At 42.1% G+C, this 27188-nt stretch overlaps 1 protein-coding gene across 4 annotated transcripts in view; it reads left to right on the forward strand.

The window, feature by feature from the left end:
- Positions 1-27188, forward strand: part of LOC102231010 (leucine-rich repeat and immunoglobulin-like domain-containing nogo receptor-interacting protein 1) — a 168063-nt gene that overhangs the window by 118943 nt on the left and 21932 nt on the right. The window contains exon 1 of one of the 4 annotated variants that reach the window (XM_023347576.1): positions 19356-19564. The exons of 2 other annotated variants lie outside the window; for them this stretch is intronic. The gene's annotated coding sequence lies outside the window, so the exon portion shown is untranslated. Of the gene's footprint in view, positions 1-19355; positions 19565-19908; positions 19972-27188 lie in introns of those variants that run through there. One more of the 4 variants, XM_023347588.1, reaches the window with a different exon arrangement.

A 27188-nucleotide genomic window follows, 5' to 3' on the forward strand; every position in this document is an offset into this window, starting at 1 on the left:
AATACTTTAAGCAGTCGGCTATTTTCTCTTTTTTTTTTTAGCGGCTGTGTTAGAATTGAAGGTAAATTCTCTCATTTATTTAAAACCAATTCAAATTGTCGCGCAGTTAGACGTCTCTGACTGTTTCGACGGGGCCGTTGTTGCTTTGATGCTATTCAAATGGCACATCCAACAGGGGCTGCTTGAAGGAAACGCTATTATGGCGAGGGGCGTGATCAAATCTTTATCTAAGATGTCGTTTTGGCAGCTTGGTTTTTCTGTGGGAAATAAAACTTTTTATGTGTGTTTCTTAAGCTTCGCAGCTTATGTGCGTCAGCTAATATCCTTTTTCATGACTCATGTATTTTGGCGACACCATTAAATGGATGAACAGCATTAAGGCAAGCGCTGGAGAAAGAAGAAGAAAAAAAAAAGGCCCGAGGCGCCGGGTTCCTCTAAGAACTTCCATTTGTTTGATATCAGCAATCTGAAGTGATTTTATCTCACTGTAACACTAGATGGAGCTCAGACGTTTATAAAGTTATGTTGCATTGTGAAATGGTGAATGTGTCTGAACACGTGTGTGGTTATGACAAAATGAAGGCATATTATAAAAGTATTGGAGGTGCATTTAAAGTTTCACCAACTTTTCAACTCTCACTCGTTTAACAAAAGCAGACATGGTGGAATCTGTTCTGTGTTCTCGAGGTGAGATTTAAAGCGACCCCACTAAAGACCGGCTCATGTAAATGTTTGAAATTGTGGGAGTGACAGGGTGCACTTTCTTTTTACCATGAGTATCAGACTCAGATCTGGGCAGTTTGTCAAGTCAAGTCAACGAGGCAGTTCTAAGTGCTTTACATCATGAAACCACCACACAGTCATGAATTATGAAACGAGCAAGAAGCATTTCATTTTGTCAAACGTCATCATCAAAATCATCAAGCAAATACACATTACATATGTTGATCAATGTTCCAGTTGCTGCTAATGAAATGCAACTCTGAACAGCTGGGGGTTTAGTCTTGATTTAAAAGAAGTCAGTGTTTCAGCTGCAGTTTTCTGGAAGTTTGTTCCAGATTTGAGGTGTGTAGAAGCTGAATGCTGCTTCTCCTTGTGTGGTTCTGGTTCTGGGGATGCAAAGCAGAACCAGAAGACCAGAGAGGTCTGGAAGGTTGATACAACAACAGCAGATCTGTAGTGTGTTTTGGTGCTGAGCCGTTCAGTGATTTCAAAATTATAAAGTATTTCAATGTCTGTTCCATGAGCTACAGGGAGTCAGTGTAGGGCCTGTAGAAATGGGGTGATGTCCTCTAATTTCCTGGTTTTAGTTAGAACGGCAGTTCAGTAGGCAGTCCTATGAAGACACTGTTGCAGTAATCAATGTGAGTAAAGATAAATGCAGGAGTTTTTCTAGATCTTGCTAAAGGATTAGTCCTCTAATCCTGAAAACGTTCTTCAGGTGATGGAAGGCCGACTTTGTAACCACCTTTATATGGCTCTGAAGGTTCAGGTCGGAGCCCGTCATCACACCCAGGTTTTGTGCCTGATCTCTAGTTTCCAGCTGTAATAACTGAAGCTGTATGTCGACTCTACATCGTTCCTCTTTAGGTCCAAAGATAATAACTTCAGTTTTGTTTCTGTTCAGGTGGGGAAGGTTTTGACACATCCACACATTTATCTGTTCTAAACATCTGTTTGGACTTCAATTGACCATGTCTGACTGTAATTATGTCATCTAATCTTTCTTAACCAGTTTTTCTCCTATGTGAGCGCCCCTGTTCTAATGAATTCCCAAAACCAGGTGGATCTGATGCGGACGACGAATATGTTTGTGGTTCACCTGCCTACATCACTACAATACCTGAGTTTTTTGTTTTTGCTTAGGCGACTTGTGGGATCCAAGTTACGTTGCAGCAATATTTTATTTCCCTTAAAGAGATAATTTGGGATTTATGTAAAAGAGAATTTCTGTTAAAAGCAGATAGAATATTTCAGTAGATAGCTTTTGACATATTTTCAGTGTCTGTGATTGATCATGAATGAATTTAGGCATTGCTCATGTTCAGTAAGTCAGGTACAGTTGATTATAATCAGTCATGTGCTGTAGCAGCACATGGTTGTTACTTTCTCCCTTAGATCCTGGGAAAGCAGCAAGAGTTAATGCCAGTTCTGAGCCTTGGAGTTAGCTTTTCAACCTTGTCTAGGAAGATGAATAACAAGTCTTGTTCTGAGGCTCTGTGCTCACTAACACAGAGCAAAATTTTTTACCTCTCATTCTCATAGCAAACTGATTTTCTCGTGAGAAAAACGTCGGCTTTTCACCTTTTTCAGAGAATCAAACGTTGTTTCAAACGTTTTCTGACACAATGACGGAAGGTAGGCTTCCACAACAGGAACATTCTGATGCAGCTGCAGACTAGGTTTTTGGGGCCAATATTTTAGTGCATCACCCCCAGATTTCCCCTGAATGTTCATGCTTCAACAGGCCTCATAAAAGGTAAGTCCTGCCTGCATGTTTTCATTAACAAGGACGCTTTGGATTTTTGAAGGGAGAGAGCTCAGCATTTTGAATTTTGAAAATCATATCAGCATTTTAATTCAGACATACCATTTCCAAATGGATCTGTGAATGTACTTTAAAGCCTCGCCTCAAACACACCGCTCTGCTACGCTACAGCTAGCATAGCCTGTTGCTCAGGCTAGTTAGCATGGCCACTGATAACGGAGGATAAACGGTTTTCCTGTAATAGTGAGTTGTTTCTCCACCATTACTCCACTGAGCATTGAGTATATGAGATTGATTGACAGCGCTAAGCCTCTCCTCCTGGTTCTGATTGGTTGTTTTTGGCTGGGAGTGGTGCGTTTCTTCAGATAGCAGTAGCAGATCAGGAGGGAAATCAATCTTTTCACATTTTATCTGTCAAGACATGGTGACAGTTTTAACAAATAAGTTAAAAAAAAATTTATATAAAAAAAATTATATAAATGTTTTATATATATATATATATATATATATATATATATATAGTAATACTGAAATACATAGATGTTCTTTACGGCTTTAACAGTCTCGTCCTGTTTGCCTTGCCTGGTTAAAGTTGTTCGCAACTCATACATACACACACTGCTTTTAAAATGCCGTCTCCATATATCCAGAAGTGCATTGAAAACCTTCAACGTCTGCTCATTCACAGGCACTCAGGAGCTGAGGAGAAAATGAGATTAGGCTTCTTTTTTTCTTTTCTTTTTTTTTTTTTTTTTTTTTGCGGTGTGCAATCACTCAAAGGATCAACATGGATTTAGCTGTCAACAATTTGCCAAAGCCGAGGTGGCGTCTATAAAGTGATTGAAATCTTTCTCCCCTTTGGATGATGTGATGCCACAGAGGGAGGAGGGAAAGCGAAGGAAGGGAGTAACCCCAAAAAAACTGCAGTGAAGAAATGATTACCAGTGTACGCTACTCCCAATACCATTTCCCTCCACTGCGGTCCCACAAAAAACAAAGGGCTGGGATTTGATTCAGGTTCAGATTAGATTTGTGTGTGTGTGTTTGTGTGTTCATGTTTGTTTGGGGCGGGAGACTTTCCCTCTGTGTGTGTGTGTGTGCGTGTGTTTGCGCCGAGGCAGAGCAGCGGCAACATCTTTTACAAGAAGGCTCTGATGTCAGGAAGCCATTGTCTGCGCGGCGAGATGACAGGCGAGAATCGCTGGCAATGGATGGCGCCCGGCGCCCGAAAAAAATAAATAAAAAAAAAAAGAAAGAAAAAACGGGGCCATTGTTATAGAGGCCTTGAGCGAAATATCTGCAGGAGTGTGAGGCCAAAGCGCTGCTCATAATAACCTGTCTACGGGGAAAACATTTGTCTTGTTGGCAAAATGAAATCCCGAATGGCTCTTTCAGGAGAATAAAGGAGGCTCTGCTGTGGATGATCACTAAGTGCGTGTGTGTTTTAGATATTCTCCAGGAAAGGCACGGACATGGAAATGTGACTTTTTCTGGATCTTTTCATACGAGGCGCTTTTCGTTCTTCACAACAGGATTCTGGAATTGATTTAAAAGCAACTAGATATTGCCACCTTCAGAAAATAATGTCATTTTTTATTGGCAAAAGTGTTTTATTTTGTTTGTTTTGTTTTTCCTAAATCATCTTTTGGCAAGAAACAAGGAATTTTTTTTTTTTTTTTTGGCAATAATTCCACAGACTTGTTTTCCTTCTCGTTCGGATACCCACAAATGAAAAACAACGTCCTTCAGGAGAATTTGGCCCATTTACTCACCAATTACCTCCATTTCGACACAAAATAACAATCTTAGAATATATTGTAATGTCGGTCTCTCATGGTAACACATTTTAGCTGGACGATAAATTGTTCCAGAACTTATCACGATAAACGATGACATTGTTATTTTGAGAACATTTTCAAGTAATATAATTGGTAATGGCATAAAAATACAGGAACATTTAAACATTTAAACACTGGAACTGGAAGACATGTTAAATATCTGAAATAAATAAATAAATTATGAAGCCTCTATAAACAAAATGTCCTTCAAAGAACCAGACTAAAGACTTTCATCACCATCGTGGCCAAAAAATAAAAAACCTCCTTTCGTTCTGCTTGCTTGTGAAGCTGAAGGACGGCATCATTGTCCTCAAAGAGAGAGAGAGGGAGAAATCCCATAAAAATGTAAAGGAAATCAAGGATGATGTAGAATACAAGAAGGCAAATTGGAGAGGATTATTCAGTCTCATTTGGGCCTCGGTGATAGATTAAACCCTGGTATTAAAAGACATTGTGTTTTGTTCAAGGGTGGAAGTGACTTTGCCAAGACATTGCGAGATAAGAAGCTAACTCCTATTAGTTTAATGGGAATGATAGTCTGCCCAAAGCAGAGTGTGCAAGTGGCATGGGAGCATCATTTTTTTTTTGCAGTCGTTCTTGCACTGAGCTGAGGTTAAATGGAAGAGAGAGAACTGCATGGTAAATAGTTTGTTTTGTTTTGGGGTTTTTTTTCAAGAAATGTAAGCATTCAATCCATTTTGTTGTTTTTGCTACCACTTAGTAACAAAAGTCGGACCAGTTTATCGGATTTGTTCCAAACAAACTCTCTCCGTTTGGTAACGTTTTCTTTCTTCTGGGCGTTTTAAGAAACATGTTGGAAACGGGAATATTTTGGGTAACATTTTATTTGTGCACTGTCATAAACATGACATGAGTGTCGTTTGGTAAATAATGACACTTTTAATGCAAGTTTGCATTAAAAGATTCGGACAGATTTTACTCTGAGTACCTTTTGTTTTGATTCCTCTGCACACTGTCCTTATGGCGAGCCTCCTGTCAGCGTCTGAAGCCGAATGTCAGTCCTGCCAAACCCAATTCCTTGCACATTCGCTTGTTGCCTGCAAGCCCACATTACAATGCTTATTCAGGAGTGTTAGCCATTCAAAGCCCATTGAAGGTCCATTTACCCTTCAGCCTGGTCAGATCTGCAGCTTTACCACTTTCTCTGCAGCAGTCATTTCACATAGCAGCACAACAATGCAAGTCAGGAAAAATGAGTGACTGCAAGGTGGAGAGTAAGTGACAACGACTGAGTCAGGGTGTGCAGTTTTGTTGTGTTTTTTTTTTATCTGTGCGTGTGGCTGTTCCCTGACATACTGAGTGCAATCTTTTCAGCACACCTGGCAGATCGGTTAAATCTGATCTGCCAGGTTAAAGCTATGTAGTCTGCAATTGTTTTTCCAATGTACATGCAGTATATGATGTATTATGTGATAACTTTCTAAGATGAGACAGTTTCTAATCCCCAGGTCCAACTCAAAATGAATACAATCGAAGGTGTAGGTGCTTGAAAACTTAGTGGATTTGAAATGTTGTAAAAATAACACAACAGTTGATCAGTGTTAAAAAATCTGTCATTACACACTGATGTTCTGGAAAGTACAGTAACTGGTTTTCTTGGCCGCCTTGTTACGCAGACCGGACACAGGGCTAAAGCAGCAGTATGTAAGTTTTTTTTTTAAATATCTAAATTGTTTTGTGTATTTTGTAATGGTTCATTAGAGGGACCCAGAAAATTAGCCACGACACAGGAGTGAGCAGTAAAACTCTGATATTTATTAAAAGGCAGCTTAAACCGAGCACGCAGGATCGTCCGCTGCAGCACTGGCTTGGCGATCAGTAACTGAAGTGATCGGCTGAGGAACAAGGAGGAGCGCAGATGCTGCGCTGACGCAGAGCTCGGCAGGAAGTGCCTGGGCAGAGAAGCGCTGATGCAGGGCAGCGTACAAACTAGTTAGGCAGCAGCAGAAGAACCAAATCCAGATCCGAATCCTTAGTCAGACGGGCCGAGGTCATGCACGATCGGGGCAAAGGGCAGAATCCGTGGGAGTGGGCGAGAGCGGTTTAACTGAAACAGGCGTGAGTCGAGATCCAGAAGGGCGATAGTAACAGTCCGACAAGGGCAAGGCAAAAGGGGCAGGTCCGAGGAACAAAGCGTGGTCGTGGCTATGAGGGCGAGGTAAAAGTGCTGGAAAACTACTTGCTGAAAACGATTGATAATCTGGCAGCGTGGTTGTGACTGAGAGAGGTTTAAGAAGGGAGACAATCAGGAAGCAACACAGGTGCGAGGAATAACGGAAATGAGGGGCGTGACTAGGATTGGCTCAAACAAAAAACAGTACAATGTGAACATCACATATTTGCCAAAACTTGTACTATGTTTTTGCAGTATAATATGACAGATGTTCTGTGGAACAAAAACATCAAGCTTCTCTGCTGAGTAAACACACAGCTCCGTCAGAAACAACCAATCGCCACAACAGAGGCTATTGTGAATGCTAAGCTAGTTAGCATTGCCTCCGATGACGGTGGATAAACGCGGTAAGTTGTTTCTCTGCCAATAGCAGATTTAGCATTGTCTACACAAGCGTGATTGACAGCGCTAAGTCCTTCCTCCTGACTTTGACTGCTTGTTTTTGACAGGCATCAGTGCATTTCTTCAGACAGCAACGGAGGAATTCAATCTTTTCACAGATTATCTGTTTCATATTGTATTGTCACAACATGACTGTTTTAGCAAATATATTAAAAAAACATACTTTTAAGTTAAATAATGTAGATTTAACTCGTATAACTTCCTTTATTTGGTGATGTTTTCATTTGGATCAGTTTAAAATGCTGAAATGCTAAGCTAATGCTAGCATGTGTATATTCTGTTTCAACTCAACTGGGTCATAACTTGTTTCAGTAAATGATTTTATTCTAATTGTAAGACATAGTGCTTTGAACAATTTAAAGTTTATTGACTAGCATTTCAGCTGCTCTCTGAAAGCATCAACAAAATGACGCACACGACCGTATTATTCAGGTTTTCAAGGCAGTCAAAATAAAATAGGCCATGATTTTTAAAATCTAATGCAGTCTTGTTACTTGCTGGCTAACAGTACGGTTGTAGGTGACACAAACATGAATCTGTTTATTTAAAAACAGAGTAAAAACATTTCTGTTTTTATGTATTAAAGAAAAAGAAATGTGCAGATAAAGTCCTACACAAATGCATTTGGTGAAGTTGCAAGTTAGATAAAGTGTAATGCAAAGCTCTTACTGTGTTTGGTAACATTTCTCAAAACTGCAACTCTGCCAATCCTGGCTCAACACTCTCTAGTTTCCTTGGATTTAAATTTTACACCCCCTCCCGCACACACCCACACACACACCCACACACACCCCCGCCGGCGCACGCACACAAATCACATCTTTCACACAGTTGACATGTTAATGTGCGTGTATGTTGATGTCCGTACAAATGCCTGGAATGAGAAAGAGTGCAAAAGTAAACACAGACTACGCTGAGGATTTCAGACAGGAAATAAGCACCTTTCCCTGTGAAGCATAGTCAGTTTAAAGGTCAGAAAGATAGGCATGCTGCATTAAAGTGGCTAAAAAATAGTACTGGCTTTTAGGGAGTGAGTGCTGAGAAGAACCCAAAGGGCAGAGCAAAGAAAGACTGATTGGTCTTGCTGTGCCAGAGCAGGGGATGCATTTGCAAGCTGTGCTAATCTAGCCTAGAAATAAATTTAAAGCAGACCTTAATGTGGCACTTGCAATTTCCATATGTCTCAATCTCTTTTAGCAGGATGCAGAATGACCTAACAGCGTCGGCCATGTGACAAACACGTTAATGCAAAACTGAGCAATTTTACCAGAAGTTATTGATGCTGTGTGCAGTATCTCACAAAAGCAAGTACAGCCCTTCACATTTTTTGTAAACGTGAGAGGCTGATTAGATCTTTACATGGGACAACACAGAAGATGTGACCCTGGCCAATCGGCAATCAGAAAGAGGAGTTATGAGCAATGAGTTTTTGCGCTGTTTTTGAGTTGTGGTCTGCCTCTAGTCGTACTTTGGCAGTGGAGGACAATGTGAGGACAACCTTTCAGTCCCTGTTGAACACGCTTTTAATTTTTTAAGGGTTGTTTTTGGCTCTAGTGGCCTTTATTTGAAAGTGCTCAGACAAGAAAGTAGGTAATGAGAGAAAAGGGAAGACATGCAGCAAAGGTCACCAGATCGAGAATCGAACCTGTGACGACTGCGTCGAGGACTAAAGCTTCCTCATGCCCGTTGTTCTTAACCCCTGCGCCACCACAGCACCACCACGCTTCCAAATGTTGAGCAAATAAACTTCTTTGGTTGGCCATGAAAAGGGAAGCTGTCCCAGTAAAGCGCTGTGTGGCATTTTCCACCGTGTTGACAGTCTTCTTACATGCTAGGCTCTTTCTGTCAGATCCTCAGAGTTCTGTGCCATGTTGAACTTCCAGTGATGGTATGACAGAGTGTGAGAGTGATAACAACCAAATTCTACCCACCTGCTCCCTATTTGCACCTGAGGCCTTATACCACCAACGAGTCAAAATTGCTAATTGGGCACAATTGTGACGTTTTCACTTAGGGGTTTATTTACGTTTGCTAGCAGCAGTTCAGACACTACTGGCTGTGTGATGAGTACATTGCTACACAACCTGTACACTGACTGCTTCCCATAGACTGTCTGTAAACTTGAACAATCAGCATTCTGTTGTACTTCTGTGCCAGGGTCAGTCGTCTTTGATATTTCCACGGCACGGATATTTCGGAACCCTCCAGTTCCTGGAAAACTGTCATATTATTGACATGACCAAGCAGGTTGGATTCAGAATAACCTCTCTTTTACGCATGAGTGGGATGACTGGGTTTACCTGCTGTCAGAAACTGCTTCCACAGGATGACAGGCTGTCAGCTGCTCCTCACCAGAATGACTAAAGTACTGAAAAAAAACCGATGAGCAAATCATTGTTACTTTGGGCTTCTGCTAGTTTTTTCTTTGTTTTTTTTTTGAGGGAGGGGATAAAAGCATAAAATGTTGCTGTGACTGTACGCTTTGGGTATATTGAAAGTACTCAAAGACTTGCTCACTGCATATAAGACATATCTTTGGGCTATTGTGTCATGTCTCCCTAAAGCACATGTCAAACTCAAGGCCCGTGGGTCAAATCTGCCCCATCATAGCTTTTTATGTGGCCCTCTAGAGTCTAGACTAAACACAAAGTGTGGTTAAATATTATGTTATCAAATCAGTGTAGCTTTTATCTGTTTACTGCCAAATTATATCAATCAGTCCCTCCAGTTTCTTGAGAATTATCCTGGAAATTCACACAAAATGAACAAATCCCTGCACTTTTTTGTGTTAATAATTGGTCATTTAGTTCAGATTTTTTTCAAAAATTGTCAAAAACTTTTTAACTTGTACTAAACAGCTGCCTCAGCTTTAAATGATATCAGATTTTAGGCCATGAACTACACAGCAAGTAATAAAAAGTGGCATTTACTGTCATAAATAAGCGCAAATATTTCCAAATTAGTACCATAAACACTTTGATTTTTATTGCAAAAAAAATCACAAAAAGAATCACAAAATGCTGGAGGGACTGAGAAGATGTTATTTAATTTTTAGGAATTTGTTGATATTTTAACCATACTTCCATACATTATCCATACATTTTGGCACAACCGGCCCTTTAAGAGCGTTCATAATCTTGATTTGGTCCAAAACAAAAATGAGTTTGACAGCCCCGCCCTGAATGATAACGAGAGCAGACTTTCTCCTTAATCCACGCTCTTTTACTTAAGTAGAACACATTTATTGAGCAGGAGTTCACAACACAAGAGGAATAATTCACCTTGTTTGATTTTCCTTAAAATAGTGTAGTTCACGTTGAAAAAGCTTCTTCTTTTTTTCCCCGTTCAGCCACAAGAGAATACCGTTCTCCACTACTTTTACCGACTATAAAGAAAGCCAAGAAACAAGGCTGGCTCTAGTTCCCCTGTTGCACAACCGTATAAATCCAGCTCAGTTTATGTTTGTCTATTGAGATTAACAGAATACAAAGCAGCACTGCTGTTGGTTTTCCACCTCAAGCTACAGTGGGAAGCTTTACATTGAGGTCCTTCTAATATTTACACCAGAAAAAGACAGCTGGTAGTTGTAAAAATTAACGGTTTGTAAATCTGGACAAATATTTTCAATCAAAACAGCTATACGTGCAATAATCAATATATACGTTAGGACCGTAGTCATATATTCAACTTAAAACAATGAGATGGCATGAGATTTATTTTTTTTTTTATCCATTTCAGGATTAAAGTATTTCACATTCTGAGCTACAGAGGTATAGTGTCGATACTAAAATTTAGTTTCTTGCTATTAGGAAGCTACGGAGCAACTTTAACGATTCTCCAGCCAAGTATTGGTTTTTTTCAACAAGGTAGCCCCCAAAATGCATCTACACACACACACACACACACACACACACTACTGAATTTAAAATGCTTCTTTGTACATATATATATAATATTGTTTTAAATTTTGTTTTCTCTAATATTCTTAATGGTGTGGCAGGATGAGCCTTAGCCAACGCTAATGAACTTTCATGATCAAAGCCGACAGCTAATCATATTCATGATCCACTGTGCCACTGGGCCATGGAAAAAAATATCTGAGTCATGATATGTTTAGTCTATGTTTAATTCATTTCAATGATATATGCATTTCTTCCCAGTCTGAATTATGTAGTGAGACATACGTGAAAATATTTGATGGTATATTTTATTTACAATTTTGCATATTTGTTTCTCCCGGATGCAGACATGATTGTATAATAGTTCTCCATCTTTCTGTCAGTAGCAGAACTTTGACTCAGATTTTTCTACCTTGTTTTCTGTCGTGCATTTTGTCACCTGCACTAAATAGGAATAAGAATATTCCTGCACTAAACAGTGAAGGAATATTATGTTTAGAAATGCAGTGCATTTCTAAACTTAGAAATGGTAATGTTTTTGTTCTAGAAGATTTCTAGGACTAATATAAAAAAATATGCATTTTCTCCTAGCATTTCTTTGTTAGGAGAAATACTAGCAAATCTCCTATATACGCTATAGGACAGGGGTGGGCAATACTGGTCCTCGAGGGCCGGTGTCCTGCAACTCTTATATGTCTTCCTGGTCCAACACACTTGAATCCAACAGCTGAATCACCTCCTAAGTGCAGTCAAGTTCTCCAGAATCCTGCTAACGACCTCATTATTTGACTCAGGTGTGTTGAAGTAGAGATACATCTAAAAGTTGCAGGAGACCGGCCCTCGAGGCCTGGAGTTGCACACCCCTGCTATAGGAGACAGCATATCTCCTATCTTTGCTAGGAAATATGCTAGGAAAATATCTCCTAGCAAAGAGATATTCTGAGAAAGTTCAGAACTTTCTACCCTTTTTCTAAAACATTTCTGAGATTAATCTAAAAAGTGTGAAGGTTTTTGGCAGAAATTCACTCCTTTGTCAAAGTAGGATAGAATCAGTTCCCTCTTGAGCTTTCATTCATCTAGTTTTGTCAGTCAACCTTTTCTCGTGACATAAATGAAACATAAAACAGTGTTCTTTGTACTTTCTACCCTATCTAGAGATGTATGATTGTGTTCCGTTTCCAGGTCTTTCATGGAACCAAGCATGTCCTTGTGCCAGAACCGCATCGCTCCAGCAAAAGATTACGGGTGAGCGTGTGCGGCGCAGTTGAGAACAAAATAAATTATTTATTGATGGGATGCTCTCAAACCCACTGGCGTCACAGGTATCCATTGTTACCTCAGATGTTGTTTGGAGCTTTTTTGGAGCGAACGGCGACCAGGACTGTGAACCCAGCCTCTCTCCTGCCTCCCATGAAGTGCATCCTGCCAAAGTTAATTTTCTCTTCTGTAATCTTCCTCTGCTGAACGGTTCTCTCATCTACCACCAAGTTTTCCACCAAACACAGCGTTGATTAAAAAAAAAAAAGGGATTACGGAGCAGCTGCTTGGACGAAGCGTGTTGCCCAAACATCATAACTCAAAAGGGTTCTTTCAACCATTCATTCTCAATGTTTGCACTCGCAGGCGGAACGTGGTAGCTGGGTTGAAACCTGAGGAGGCGGCCGACGGGGGGGAGGGAGGCGGGTATTTTGTTGCGACTACGTTTTTGATCCGGTCGGCTCTAGTGTGCTGATCTGGAAAGAAGAATGGCCAGCTAGGCCCTAACGCCTTCCCTCCCATGAGGAGGGGTTTCACGGCCAGGGGTGCGAGGGTGCAAGGTTGCCTTGGCCATGCGTGAACTGATGCTGATGACATTCACATGTAGCTGGGATGCCTGAGTGACTCGAGATGTCCTGCGGGTCTTTGCAGAAAGGTTTTAGGATACAGGAAGGACAGAAACACTTGTGCTCCAGTATTTTAGGAGTCTTTTCTCATTTTCGTTGTGAGTTATGAGGAGATATTTCACTAAAATATGCAAGTAGGGCCTGAGTCGGATGAAATGTTGATGCAGTACCTTACTAATGAATGCTCAACAAACTCGGTGTACTTTTACTTGTGATAAGGGATAGATGGTTATAAAAGATTTCTGTCAGTAATCTAGTCAGTAATTTGTAGAATCCCCCCTTTTGTTCTACTTAGAGCTGCAAGTCTTTTGGACTCTACCTGCTACGTACATCTGAAAAATGTGCACCCATTTTAATTAGCTCCGGCTCAATCAAGACTGGATGAGTGCCACAGATCGTCAATTGAAGTAAGGTCCAGGTTTTGACTGGGCCGTTTATTCAGAGCAGGAGGCTGTATAGCTGCTCTTGTCCTGTTGGAAGTTGAACCTCTTGTGGGAAAATGGAAATTGTGCTTTTTTTTCTGGCTTTCTTTAACTAATGAGTTTCTATTTGTCAACCTTCCATTAAGTCCTGATTTATGAAGTGAACAGCCAATAGTTGTTCACTCAATAGACTCCCCTCATCTAAGGCTGTGTATATCGGCTGCTTGTCCAGAGTTACCATGCTTCTTGGCTCCTTCTCTGGTTAGTCCCAAAAATTAGGCGGACGGACACATCTGTGTGTGCAGTAGTGCCATACTCTTCAGTTTTACATGTTGGACTGAGCAGTCTTCCATAAAATTTTCAAACCAGGTCATGTTGTTTAGTAACCTAACCCTGATTTTGTCGTCTCCACAATTTTCTGTTACCTTTAGTGACAGGTAGCAGATTTCCTACTCTTTCTTTGGACTATCTCTTTAAATCCGTAAGTCATAGTGACGTCCACTGGCATAAGTGTGCATGGACTAATAAAAGTCTAGATATTTTAATAAAGGTGGCAACAAAACAGCTGGATGGGTAAAGTTGCACGTCATGGTTACAGGAAAACAGTAGTTTTAATATTAAGTACAGAAACAGCTGTTTAGCAAATTTAGGCACACTGCAAGCATTTCTTGGTTTTGCTATTTTGTGCCTGCAGTTTTACTTTGGTTTCAAACAAGGTACAATCTTGTTTTTAAACTACTGCTCTAATCAAATATGGTGAGATGCTTCAGTATGCTGCTTCTAATATATATAATTAGGGATTATAGTCGTTGTTTTCACTGGATGCAAAACATACCGATTTATTTAGAACACGTGTCAACTCAAGGCCCGTGGACCAAATCCGGCCCATCATGACTTTTAATGTGGCCCTCTAGATTCTATACCAAACACCAAGTGTGCTTAAATATTATGTTGTCAATCAAATCAATGCAGTTTTTATCTGCTTACTGTCAAATAATATCAATCAAATTAATGCAAAATCAACAAATTGGGCTAAAAAGTTGAGTGTTGTTTACTGTTCGGCATTGCCTTAATTGCTATGTTTAATGCTAGAGACAGTGGTGATAGGGAGGTGTCGGGATCTGTCCCTGATCTGTGTTTATTTTGAGTTTCTGTCTCTCTGAGTCTCCGTGTTGTCCTGTCTCCACTTGATTGTTCCCAGGTGTTTCTTGTCTCCTTGATTACCCTCTGTGTATTTAACCCCACCAGTGTTCTTTGTTCCTTGTCGGGTCCTCGTCGTGTTTGTCCTGTTGTCACTGTCTGCGAGCTTCTGCATCCGCTCCTTTGTGCTGCCTGGACTTTGTATGTTTTTGGCTTTTTGGACTACCTTCATTATTAAACCATCTTATTCATCTTACCCTGGGTCTGCTGCCTCTGCCTCACCACCCAAATCATGACAGGAGGTCTTTTTTGTCTTCTTCATCTTCTTAATTCTCTGGATCTTCTCAGCCCAGACTTCCCTCTCCCCAGCCACTTGTTCCAGCTCCTCCAGGGGAATCCCAAGGCCTTCCCAAGCCAGCTGAGAAACATAGTCTCTCCAGCGTGTCCTGGGTCTTCCCTAGGGCCCCCTCCCAGTGGGACGTGCCCGGAACACCTCACCAGCGGCTCTACTCTGAGTCCCTCCCGGATGACTGAGCTTCTCACCCTATGTCTAAGGGAGAGCCCAGACACCCTGCGGAGAAAACCCATTTCGGCCGCTTGTATCCGTGATCTAGTTCTTTTGGTCATGACCCAAAGCCCGTGACCATGAGGGTGGGGAGCGTAGATCAACCGGTAAATCAAGAGCTTTGCTTTTTGACCACGACAGACAGGTACAGCGCCTGCTTCACTGCAGACGCTGCGCCAATCCGTCTGTCGATCTCCTGCTCCCTTCTTCCCTCATTTGTGAACAAGATCCTGAGATACTTAAACTCCTCCACTTGTTGCGGGACACCCCCTCCCACTCCCTCCAACCCAGATAAGCTTTCCGGCTCAAGACCATGGCCTCGGATTTGGAGGCACTGATCCTCATCCCGGCCGCTTCACACTCGGCTGCGAACTGTTCCCGTGAGAGCTGTAGATCACGGCATGATGAAGCCAATAGGACCACATCATCCGCAAAAAGCAGAGATGAGAGCCTAAGGCCACCAAAACGGATCCCCTCAACACCTTGGCTGCGCCTAGAAATTCTGTCCATGAAAGTAATGAACAGAATCAAAGGGCAGCCCTGGTGGAGTCCAACTCTCACTGGAAACAAGCCCAACTTACTGCCGGCAATGCGGACCAGACTCCGACACCAGTCATACAGGGACCTGACAGCCCGTATCAAAGGGCCTGGTACCCCATACTCCCGGAGAACAGCCCACAGGGCTCGCTGAGGGACACGGTCGAACGCCTTCTCCAAGTCCACAAAATACATGTAGACTGGTTGGGCAAACTCCCATGCACCTTCCAGGACCCGCTGAGGGTGTAGAGCTGGTCCAGTGTTCCACGACCAGGACGAAAACCACACTGCTCTTCCTGAATCCGAGGTTCGACTATCCGACGGACCCTCCTCTCCAGGACCCCTGAATAGACCTTGCCAGGGAGGCTTAAGAGTGTGACCCCTCTATAATTGGAGCACACCCTCCGGTCCCCCTTTTTGAATAGGGGGACCACCACCCCAGTCTGCCAATCCAGGGGAACTGCCCCCGATATCCATGCGATATTGCAGAGTCGCGTCAGCCAACACAACCCTACAACATCCAGAGCCTTAAGGAACTCCGGGTGGATCTCATCCAACCCCGGGGCCCTGCCACCAAGGAGCTTTTTAACCTCCTTGGCGACCTCGTCCCCAGAGATTGGAGAACCCAACCCAGAGTCCCCAGGCTCAGCTTCCTCAGTGGAAGGCATGTTGGGGGGGATTGAGGAGGTCTTCGAAGTGTTCTGCCCACCGGCCCACAACGTCCCGAGTCGAGGTCAGCAGCACACCATCCCCACTATAAACGGTGCTGGTGCTGTACTGCTTTCCCCTCCTGAGACGCCAGATGGTGGACCAGAATCGCCTCGAAGCCGTGCGGAAGTCTTTCTCCATGGTCTCTCCATACTCCTCCCATGCCTCAGCCACATGCCACTTGGACTGCCGGTACCCATCTGCTGCTTCAGGGGTCCCACAGGCCAATAAGGCCCAATAGGGCTCCTTCAGCCTGACAACATCCCTCACCGAAGGTGTCCACCAACGGGTTTGAGGGTTTCCGCCGCAACAGGCACCAACAACTTTGTGGCCACAGCTTGGATAAACCGCCTCGATAATGGAGGCATGGAACATGGACTCAATGTCCCCTCACCTCCCCCGGACTAGTTTCTTGCTCCTTTCCAAAACCTGCTTTGTTGATTTCGAGTAGCGGCAGGAGAAACCGTTGGGTGGGATTTTATGCGGACTGTTGTTTCTTCCCATGCGTTTGCTTCTCATAATGAATCCCAGGATTAGCCATTTATCAATGAAAATGCAACTGTTGAAATCAGTGAAATCAAAAGCTGAGCTGTGATGTCCTTGTCCAGATCTGAATTATCCAAGTCATCATCCATATTGGCAAAACAATCTTTCCTAGCCGGCTCAGCTTGTTCCAAGACAGCAGGCTTGACTGCAGTTCTGTCTGGTGAAGTTTCACAGACAACTGTCTTCTGTGGTTTGCCACAACCTCTGCAAATAATCTCCCCAGCCGGGTTATCTGTATCGTTTCCTGGGAGAAAGTGATCAAATATTTTCTGCATCCCTGTCGACACCATGTATCCAAGACCAAAACCTATTGGCATAAAGATGGGGACTAGCGCTGTTGAAATGGTAGACATTCTTACGAGACACAAAGTCAAACCTGAAAGAACTGTTTCGATACTAACTGATGTATTGAGATTCAAGCATTCAAGCATTAAAAGGCTTAGAACTTCTTTGATCTGTTGTGATGTCATAAACGGCATCATGTACATCAGTGACCTCTCTGTTCTGAGGCATGGCCTTGCTTCTGATCGTTGCTATGGAAACAATCAGATCAATTCTGCATGACTCAAACTGAAATAATGTCTAAATATTTGAATAATAAGTTATTTATTTATTTATTTATTTAGCATGAAGAGATTAACAATAGATTTCTGTATGACTGAATTGTTGCATTTGTGGTCTTCCGTACCTGCAGCAGTATAAATGTAGGTACCGGCAGTCAATTTTTTTCCTTCGATTTTTAATACTCTAAATGAATTTTTCTACTAAGTGTATTACCAGAAAAGAGCAGAAAAAACTGTTATGTCTAACAGTTTTTGAGATTTTGGTGGGTGGGTGTACCTTGCCACAAACCCACCTTTGAATAGAAAAAGATGGGGGTTTTGAAAGCCGATTACTCAAAAAATAAATCAGTTTGACACTTATTTGTAATGACATTCTTTAAATATGTATAAATCATATTACAAAGCAAGAAAATGCACAGTATAAATAGCTTACTTTTAATGAAGATTCTTTTAAAAATGTCATTTTGAAAAACAAAAAATGTCAATATTGACCCTAACAGGAGACATGGCATTTTGGGGATTCCATAATGTATGTTGAAACCAAGTCCCAAAGGCTATTTTGCCCGTCTATTTAGTCTTAAAAGGCTTAATTTTTTGCAGGGGTCTGAGACTGTTTAATGAAGATTTATTAGGCCGCAAAAATTCTTCCAAAGCTAATTGAGTATTTTATTTTTACCACTCCCCAAATTAGTATTTTTCATCCGACTTCAATAAAACATCTCTACTACAGGTAAACTAGGCTGCTGAATAACATAAAAGCATCCATGTTTGGCCATCCTCAATAGTTTCCTTGATATTGCTGGTAAGGATTTTTTTGTTTGTTTTTAATATCCACCTTCTGGATAAAGAGCAGACTTACTTTAACCTCTGTGGCTTATTAGCAGCAGCCCAGTGATTCACAATCTGGACCTTTTTACTGTTAAGCAGTGACTTATTCCCCCCCACCACCATTACTAACCTATTCTAATCAATGAGCACCCTGGGCAGTGATTACAAAGGAAACTTTATCATTCAGCTCCTGCGTAACACTGTTAAGAGGTATTTAAATTCACATCCTGCGCATTGAGAGCCATCCGTTGACATTGAATGTCCCCTATTATGACACTTACAGAGCAATAATGTGCTCGCCTCTCACTTCAGAGCATATTACAGGAGGGTGAAAGAAATAGGAGTTTAACCGTGTGAAATATTTATTCTCTTTGCCTTAAACACTCCTCTCCTATCTCTGCCCCGGCGGTGCCTGAGACCCCATTTTTAAACTCGCAGGGGGATAGATAAAGGATCAGATATGTGTTAGACAACACTCTGCAGGGCCCGCCTCTTGGAAAAGGGGGGTATGACCACTGTATGTGAAGCCCACAGCGCCATCAGGCTTTGAAACGAGGTACTGCGAGCATTTCACTGACTCCTATCTCTCTTAATTCAGCCTCAGTTAGGAATTTGATTTTAATTCCGTGTTTAAATCTGCTTATCTGTAGTTTCCAGAGATAATGCGGGGCGTTTGGTTGCAATTTCCTCCTCTTTTTTTTTTTAGTTAAAAATGCAGAAATTAGCGTTAAATAAAACAAATTAACGTTAAAATGAATAAATAATGGCAAAGTAGCGGTTCCCTCGCAGGCTCGCGCTCCCTCAGTTCAAACCGCACACAGTCACGCGCACACGCCGACACACTTTGAGTTGGATCCTGGGTAAGGAGTGCGTTCCGCTGATCATCTCCAACCCTCCTTTCCAAGCAGGCGGATTGCTTCTGCCTCTGACGACAGCCAGTCACACACACACACACACACACACACACACACACACACACACACACACACACACACACACACACACACACACACACACACGCAAACACACGCACGCACGCGCAGCGCTGCTCAGAGCGGAGTGGCTGAGGAGAGACCGCATCAAGGAGCCGCGTACCCGCCTGCTTACAGAGGAGTCGCGCGTGGGAGTCGATAACCGTCTCTACCTGCCATCTGCATTCCTGCCTTTTTATTCCCGGCGCCCTACCGGACGAGTCTGGTGCTCTCAAAGGTGGGGGGAGTCCCATCGCCACCGAGACAGAGGACCGAGGCTTGTCGGGTTTTTTCTTTCTCTCTTTTTTTTTTGTTTTGTTTTTTGAAGGGGGAGATTTCCCCCCCCCCCCCCCCCCCCCCCCCGGCTGAAACATACATTAGAGCTGCGGTCGCTGTGGAGAATTTCACTGGAAATCAGGCGGTGTGCGTTTCCCCTCGGTTTGTTTCGTGAAAGCCGTCTTTTGAAAGGCGGGAGGGGATGGACTTGAGACAGTGCGTCTCAATTTGAGTGCTGGTGGCTGGGAGTTGCCGTCTCGGAGAGATGCGAAAGCATGCTTGGAAGCTGTGAGCGCTACCGCAGGTGAGTATCTGTGAACGACCACGATGAATTGTGTAGGCTTGTTAAAAGTCCCTGTTTTGTATTTGGAGTAATGTCTCCGTAGATGAGCGTTTCTGTCTCTGCGTTTCTGTCAATGCGGTTTAACGTGGCGCGCGGCCAAAGACCGCATGGATATGGATATACATAATGCAGCCAAATCTGTTCGGAGGGAAATATCTGTCATTGCGAAGGAAATAGGCTTTCTAAAAAAAAAAAAAAAAAAAAACCCGAACTCACTGTAATGTCAGATATGGGCCAAAATAAATAAATAAACATGAAAACAAGGCTGTACCTCCGACGGTCAGAGCAGAATCTATACTGTAGACAGGACAGAGAAACAGACCAGCAGGAAATAAGGACTTCAGCGTGCTTAGGTGCGTCCTCTGCAGGTACAAACAATCAACACTGATTTCTATTCTTCATTTTTACATTTATGATTAATACATATTTTTACGGCTTATCGTGTTTCTCCCATCCCCCGCCCCCTCCCTCTCGTACCCACCGTACTGTCCATGTCTGTGAGGTGAAGAAGGCTTAAACCATTCATCAAATTTAATTGTCCCGCGATTGAGACTGGGTGAGTGTGTGAGAAGGAAACAGAATGTAGACCCTGCCTTTCTGTTTGGCGTGTGTGTGTGTGGGTCGGTGAAATAGGTGGAGAGTTGCAATTACAAAACGTTACCTTAATCTATCCCTTATTTGCCAGCGTTTTGACTCTGCTGAGGTAACATTTTGTCTCCGTGTGCAAGTCGTGAGCCACCCGTGAATGCCATTTTTTAATGCATCTGCAAAAGATGGCTATCTCTTAAATGGGCAGCTGAGAGGAAGAAGAAGGAAAAAGGGAGAAAAAACAAGCAGGATTCTGCAGATATGCAGGGCTTTTTTCCCTCTGTTTTCTCCCCCCATCTCTCTCTCTCCTGAATTAACTTGGGACTCTTTGTTTTGAACGGGATGACAGTCAGCAGGGGTCTATATATAGCTTCGGCTGCAACAATATGGGACAGAGGAAGAAACTTGCGCGTTTCTGGTTGCACACACTCCGTCTGTCTGTCTGTTGTTTGTTATTCAAGGCAGCGTTTGGCAGAAGTAAGAAAAAAAAATTATACCAGTGGCTCCTGATAATTTTCATTTTCACTCTGCCTTTTCTGAGTGTATGTTATGTGTAAAAGAAAGGGAGGGGGGGGGGAAAGTCTACAATTCACACAAAAGCCTGTGCAGCTCAGTATTAAAGGCTGTGCCTGCGGTTATTCATAAAGCTTTATATGTTATAAATAACTGGAGGGAGCGGACGGGCAGATAGAGGAGCAGCAGCAGCCTCTCTTGCTTTATCAGAACCCACAATCCAATATGATAGATAGATGATACACTTTGAGGTATCACATGGAGACAGGGGCCAGGGTGTGGCACACTCCTCACCCCCCCCACCCCCATCCAGCCCTCAGTGATGACCATAAAAGTGACTGCTTTGTGCCGTGTTTGTGTTTACCAGACCTGTAGCGACTTTCAAATGACCCCATCAAACTGATTGTTTCCTTTAATCTGCTGCTGGTGGGCTCACGCCACCCAGCTCCTAAGTTTTCTCCTGGATTTCCTCAGCAAACGGCGGGCTCTATCTTAGTTAATCATGGCCGTTTTGCTATAGCCCGAGAGGATCGAGTGTGCGTTGCGATGGGCCCTCTGGGTGCCTTCGTTAAATTAATGTGCTGTAGCTGACCTTGGCTATCTAGTGCCATCAATAGGATTCACCTTTTTGCCCCGCAGTAGGGGGGCTGGCATATTGCAAAGGCCTGTTTTATCCTACAGCGTTACCCCGCTGTCGACATCCCGTATCGAATTACGGCACCCGTTGATCAATGCTCGCAATAACCCCGAACCTCTTACATAGCGGCCGGTTTAATGCAGGAGCATCAGATATCCCAGGAAAGGAATCATGCTCCTCGTAACCCGGTTCATGGAGGTATGCTTAGATATTAGTGTATTAGTAATCCAATCATATACAGACAGAACGGAGAAGAAAAACAATGAGAGCAGCCTCAGAGTGCGTGCTGCATTAATAATTCATGGAAGAAATCAGCTTGAGCGTAGATTTGACAGCAGACCGGAGCAGGCGAGACAGAGTGGGTGGCGGCGGTGCGGACGGTAACGTTAGAGCACGGTGACTGATCACAGCCTCTCTTCTTTTTTTTCTCTCGCTGCCACACAAAATGACCAGCAGTGTTATTAGCGAGTGGGCTAATGCCGGCTTATGACGTGTTCTCATGTCTCCTGGAGACGCTCTCATCTGGGGGTGCAAAGCTGACACCTACTGCAGCGACAAGGTGTTTATTAGCTCCCAGTTGTGAGACCACTCTACCTGCATGATATTACGGTGACATGGAACTACTAGTTCTCACAAGGGAAGCCAATTATGTTGTTTTTTCTTTTTAAACCAGGAGTCAAATGCCATTCCGCTTGATGCCATAGTGTCTCGGTTCGGCGATGCCCGAGGCTGGGTGGCATCTGCATGTAAGGCCCTGCCAAGGGATCACAGTGGCCGTTTGATGCGAGGGAGAGGGAAGATCTTGTTTGCCGTTGTCCTTGGTGTATGTCAGCTGAATTAAAGGAGGAAGGATGGTTGTGATTGTTGTCAAAAATAAGACATCTGAGATTTAAGGGGTTTTTTTGCGGTTTCAGCAGTGCTTTTCCTTTTAGAGGCGTCAACAAGTACTGAAAACCTAAACATAATGCAACCTAAGCACCCTTTTATGGCCTCCTGTCATAAAGCAAGTGGCTCTGCATACGATTTGTTGTGTATATGTTTATCTTATATCTATATAATACAATTAGGATTTGGATTTTACTTAATTATACTCCACAAAATCCAGTTATACACTGAAATGCAATATGATTTTACTGTTATAGACAATATTGATAAGACCAAGCCAGTGAAAAAACATCAAGCAATTGTTTCAGACTGAACAGAAGTCATTATCTATTTATGCCAATAGAGCCCAATGAAAACTGTGGTAAGGTGGCCCCTCAGCTGCCTGTTTGTCCTTCACTTTTTATACTGTCATGGTGGCTCTCAGTGAATCATCAGAAATCAATTTCTTGATTAAAATTTCACTGACCTTAATCCTTTCATGTCAAATGCGTTAGCATAAGTGATTTATACCAATTCAGATTATGGTTTCAACATTTATACTGAACCAGAAAACCGCACTTGATACATTCTGGAGCTGGATTTTTAGCGAGCGCTAAGACGTACCTCAATGTTTTCTCAACTGAACAATGTCCAAGTTACTACGCAACTTTACTCCTCTTTTGGTGAATCAACAGCAGACTGACAACTGTTAGACTCAAGGAAAGATGTTCTGCATTCACAACAACGTTGTTCAGCACAGAAAACTGTGACAAACCGTAACACAAATTTCTTGTGGAGGGGGTGATGGGAGGAGGATTAGTGTTGTCTGGCTACCTGTCAAAGACAATAAAAAAACAGCTGCAGTTATTTCGGGTGACTCTCTATCCTAACACAGCTATGCTTAGAATCTTCTTAATTTGATGCTAAATGCCATTAATGAAATCCTGCAGAGTGCTTGGAATTCCACAGACAACTTTAAAAGCACATTTAGAACAATATATATGCCTAAGTCAATGTCCAGGAGTACAGTGGTTGGATCCTAGGAGTGCGTGTCCTCACATCTCTTATTTTGGTTGAGTCAACAAAAGCTTACTTCCTCATAGACGTAGCAACAAAATTCCTAGACTGCAACAACAGCTGCCTTTTCATCCACAAAACTCCTTTCACATTCACTCCCTTTGTGTGGTAAACATTGTGATCACTGCACTAGATCCAGCAATAAGTGAGAAAGAGAAAAGGATTAGTGCACATGAACGCAATCACTACAGCATCTCTGGGAGGTGTTGATTAGCGGAATAAGACAGAAACAGCTTCTTCCTGTCAGCGTTGCAGCAGTGTCGTGCCCGCTCACTTGGACATTAAGTAATTCTGCTGCAGAGACATGTTTATCACTCCAGATATGCTGTGCGGAACGGCTGCAGCTCAGTCGACGGAGTGGGCGTCCTTCAACTGGAAAGCTGTTTCTTTGATGCACAAGTCACCCAGTCCTCATGTCAAAGCATTCTCTGTAGTCAAAGATACTGAACCCTCTCATTACCTCCCCAATGTTTTCATCACTGAAATCATAGTCATATTCCGAAAAAGACAAGGTCCCCACCGAATCATACAAATTTCTGTATCTGTTTTGCATCAGATCTTGACAGGTCTGTTACGTTTGCAAGTATTCAATCAGCTCCTGTTTTCAGCTGAACGCAAGGATTTTGCTTCCGCCATTTGTAGATCTTTAAAAGATATATCATCTTAAAAAGCTACAGGACAAGCCAACGGGTCAGGGATTGGGCAAATGTTATTGTGCTGACAGAGGGCTTTTGCTTCTTCCAGGCGAAAGTATTTGTATTCACTGCATGCAGGACAAGCGAGTGTCTATTCTGGCACTTTTGTTGCCAGGAAGACTCACTCGTCCATCTTTTAAATGACTGAGTTAATGTCACCCTGCTAATCTGCTAGAGGGGGCTGCGAATCATATTGACTGAAGCATTTGAAGGCATTTGACTGGCAGCTTTGAAGGGGTGAGTGGAGCCAGAGCGCTTCAGTGGAAGTCACCCAAGTTAGCATTGCCCAGGCTAAAACACATTCTGTACTTTCGGTCGTTTGCAGCTTGTAGCCCATATGTTGTACAGACGGTACAGTATGTGGCCATAACTAAGCAAGTCTCTAGGTTACGTCGAGGGTCCTTTTTTCTTTCCCAGACAAAGACAGTTATTGCTTCATTTGATTTATGCGCGAGTATTATTATTACTATTATACTATTATTTTCTTTTTGAGAAGAGACGGCATGAATTGCTCTGCAGTAAGACAGGGTTGTGTGGCAAATATCACAACGCGCTGCCATCGTCTCTGCTGAACTCATCATGTCGAATGACTCTATTCAGAAGTGATTGTAAACACAACTGTGGGACAGAAGCAGCTCCACTTACGCACCCCCACTCGAATGGAGCATATGATCTTTTTCCATAAGTGGGAGCAAGAATTCAGTTCGAGCACCACCCCGCTGCTGTAATGGCGGCTAAAATACCCCACTGAGAATCAGAATTCACAAAGTTCAGCGTTTAGGTGAAGTGCAGGTGCTCTCGGCTCCCTTTCCTCCGTCTAGTGGGCTAACTAGGGGCTCTGGAGGTGAAGTTGTGTTTTATGGCAAATATGCTGGCAGTGTGTTTCGGGTGAGTTTCAGTCACTGAAAGCATTTATAATTAATGAGTTCTTGGCCCTTATGTAAATTGTAGGGTTGTGTTGATACACGGTTCATGGAAACGGGATGAGATTCAGCAGTATTTGGGGGAAAACTAAGAACATAGTTTTTTTCATTACACAAGTAGGAACAGTATAGTATATACTAATGTTTTTATGTTAACGTTTGAAACGGTTGCACAACACAAATTTGACCTTTGGGCTTCATACGTTTTTTTGGTTTTGTTGTTGTTTTTTAAAAGACAAAGCTGTTTTCCACTGGTACATTTTGGCTGAAGTATGCAGCTTTATTACGCAATCAGAATTTAATCAAGCCAATTTTGGGTTCCAAGTTGAAAAATCACTGAAAATAGACAAAAAGTTTTGAGTTTTGCCTTAATCTAAACCATACAATCCAATATGACAGCAGCATGTCTGAAACATAGCACTGAAAATACGCCCTTCTTGTCTTTCTCACAAATAGGAATAATGTTTTAAGCACCTCAAATATACATATGGTCACAATAATACATTTTGCTGGATAATAAATTCATTCAGAAATTATTGCGATAAATGATAATATTGTTGTTTTGAGACCATTTTGAAGAAATATTGGGGTAATGTTGTAATAATGCAAAAACACATTCTCAAAGGTCAATAAACTTTTAATTGTAAAATATGACAAAACAACAAATTAAATGAACTTTAAAGTTTCTGTAAACTAAATTGTCCTTCAAATTAGACCAAATCATCAAACTGAAGACTTTTGTCATTTAGTTTTTGTAGAGAGAAAAGAGAAAATAATAAATCATGCAAATAGAAATTAAGCTTGTTTTAATTTATAACATCAATTGATTTATTGCTTATTGCGACAGGCCTATGCATGAGTATTTAACATTTTGGTCTGGCGATAGTGATATTCAGTCATAGAAAAATTGTAAAATAGCCACTGTGCTTAGTGGCAATATAATTTTACAAAGCAGACACCAATTAGCGTCATTAGTGGTTAATGGTTCCCTTCTTCAAAATAAAGTCTCAAACATACTCAGAGGATAACAAGAATAAAGCCCTTATCATCATCCATAAAAATAGCTTCACCATATGAAGTCACATATTGTTAGCAGGACAGCAGCCCTGAATAAAACAGACTTCTAAAGAAAATGTGTCATTTTAATTCATTTAGATCTTGTGCCAGGAGGTATTTTTACCATTAAAAGTAAATAAATGATTGGTTTACCTTTTGACCTAATGCAGTTCCTGTTTCTGTTTAATGGTCCTTGCGAAGGTTTAATTAAAAGGCACTAATCCGATTAGAGTTCAGTCAGAACATGGACACCCCCTTTCTAAAATGCTGCCAAAACAATAGAGGGGCTATCCACCATGATGCTTCCTTATTGAAGTGTTGTCACATAATTCAAACATGCTTCAGGCCCATTATCCATTCCATTTCTGTTAGATCAGAGAAGTTTCTTTTCATCCATTCAAAGTCAGCTCCCATTCATCATGTGATTCAAAACAACAGACCCTTTGCATTGAGGAAAAAAGGGGGAGAGGCTTTTAGTTCCCTAAAAGCTATATTACCCCGTCTCTTTGGTCCTCTCCGTCCATCTCTTTCTCTCTCCCCCTCTCCTGGTTTAACTTTCCATAAAAGCTTACTCCTTCTGTCCGCCTGTCTAGCCTGTCTTTTTCCTCCTCTTTCCTCATCCAGCCTTTCTTTCACCCACTCACTGTCAACACAGTAAGAGAAAGAGAGAGGGAGGGAGGAGGGAATTGGAAAAACAGAGCACTGCAACAAAGAACAGCTAATACTGTTGATGGAAGAGAGCGAACGTGCCTGGAGGAAACAAGAGGTCAGATTACAGGTTATCGACCGGACCGGGTGGCATAAACGACATGTTTGTTTGATGGACCTCCAAAAAGCTGGAATATTCCAACCAAAACCTAGACATGAACCAGACCTACACTGAAATTTGCAGGAACACAGCCTCCTTACTCCCACATTAGTAATATTTTTTAAATTGATTTCATTGCTAAGCAAAATTCAAAGTGTCATTTTAAGTTAATTCTATAAGATGTGTCATCCCAGATTATTGGGAAGCAAAAATGTGCGATGAATGACACAAATCAATGCATTATTATCTCAACTAAATGGACTACAAAAAGCACCACCAATTACATTCATTCTTTAAAAATTAGATGTCACAATAAATTAAAGTTACAGATGACATTCTAACTGTAATAAACAATATGATAGTTTTGAGGATGCACCAATCTGGCTGAGACGTATTTCTGCTTTTCTTTTCTTTGATTTGATCT

This window comes from Xiphophorus maculatus, chromosome 2 (assembly GCF_002775205.1).
Source record: "Xiphophorus maculatus strain JP 163 A chromosome 2, X_maculatus-5.0-male, whole genome shotgun sequence".
Taxonomy (NCBI): Eukaryota; Metazoa; Chordata; class Actinopteri; order Cyprinodontiformes; family Poeciliidae; genus Xiphophorus; species Xiphophorus maculatus.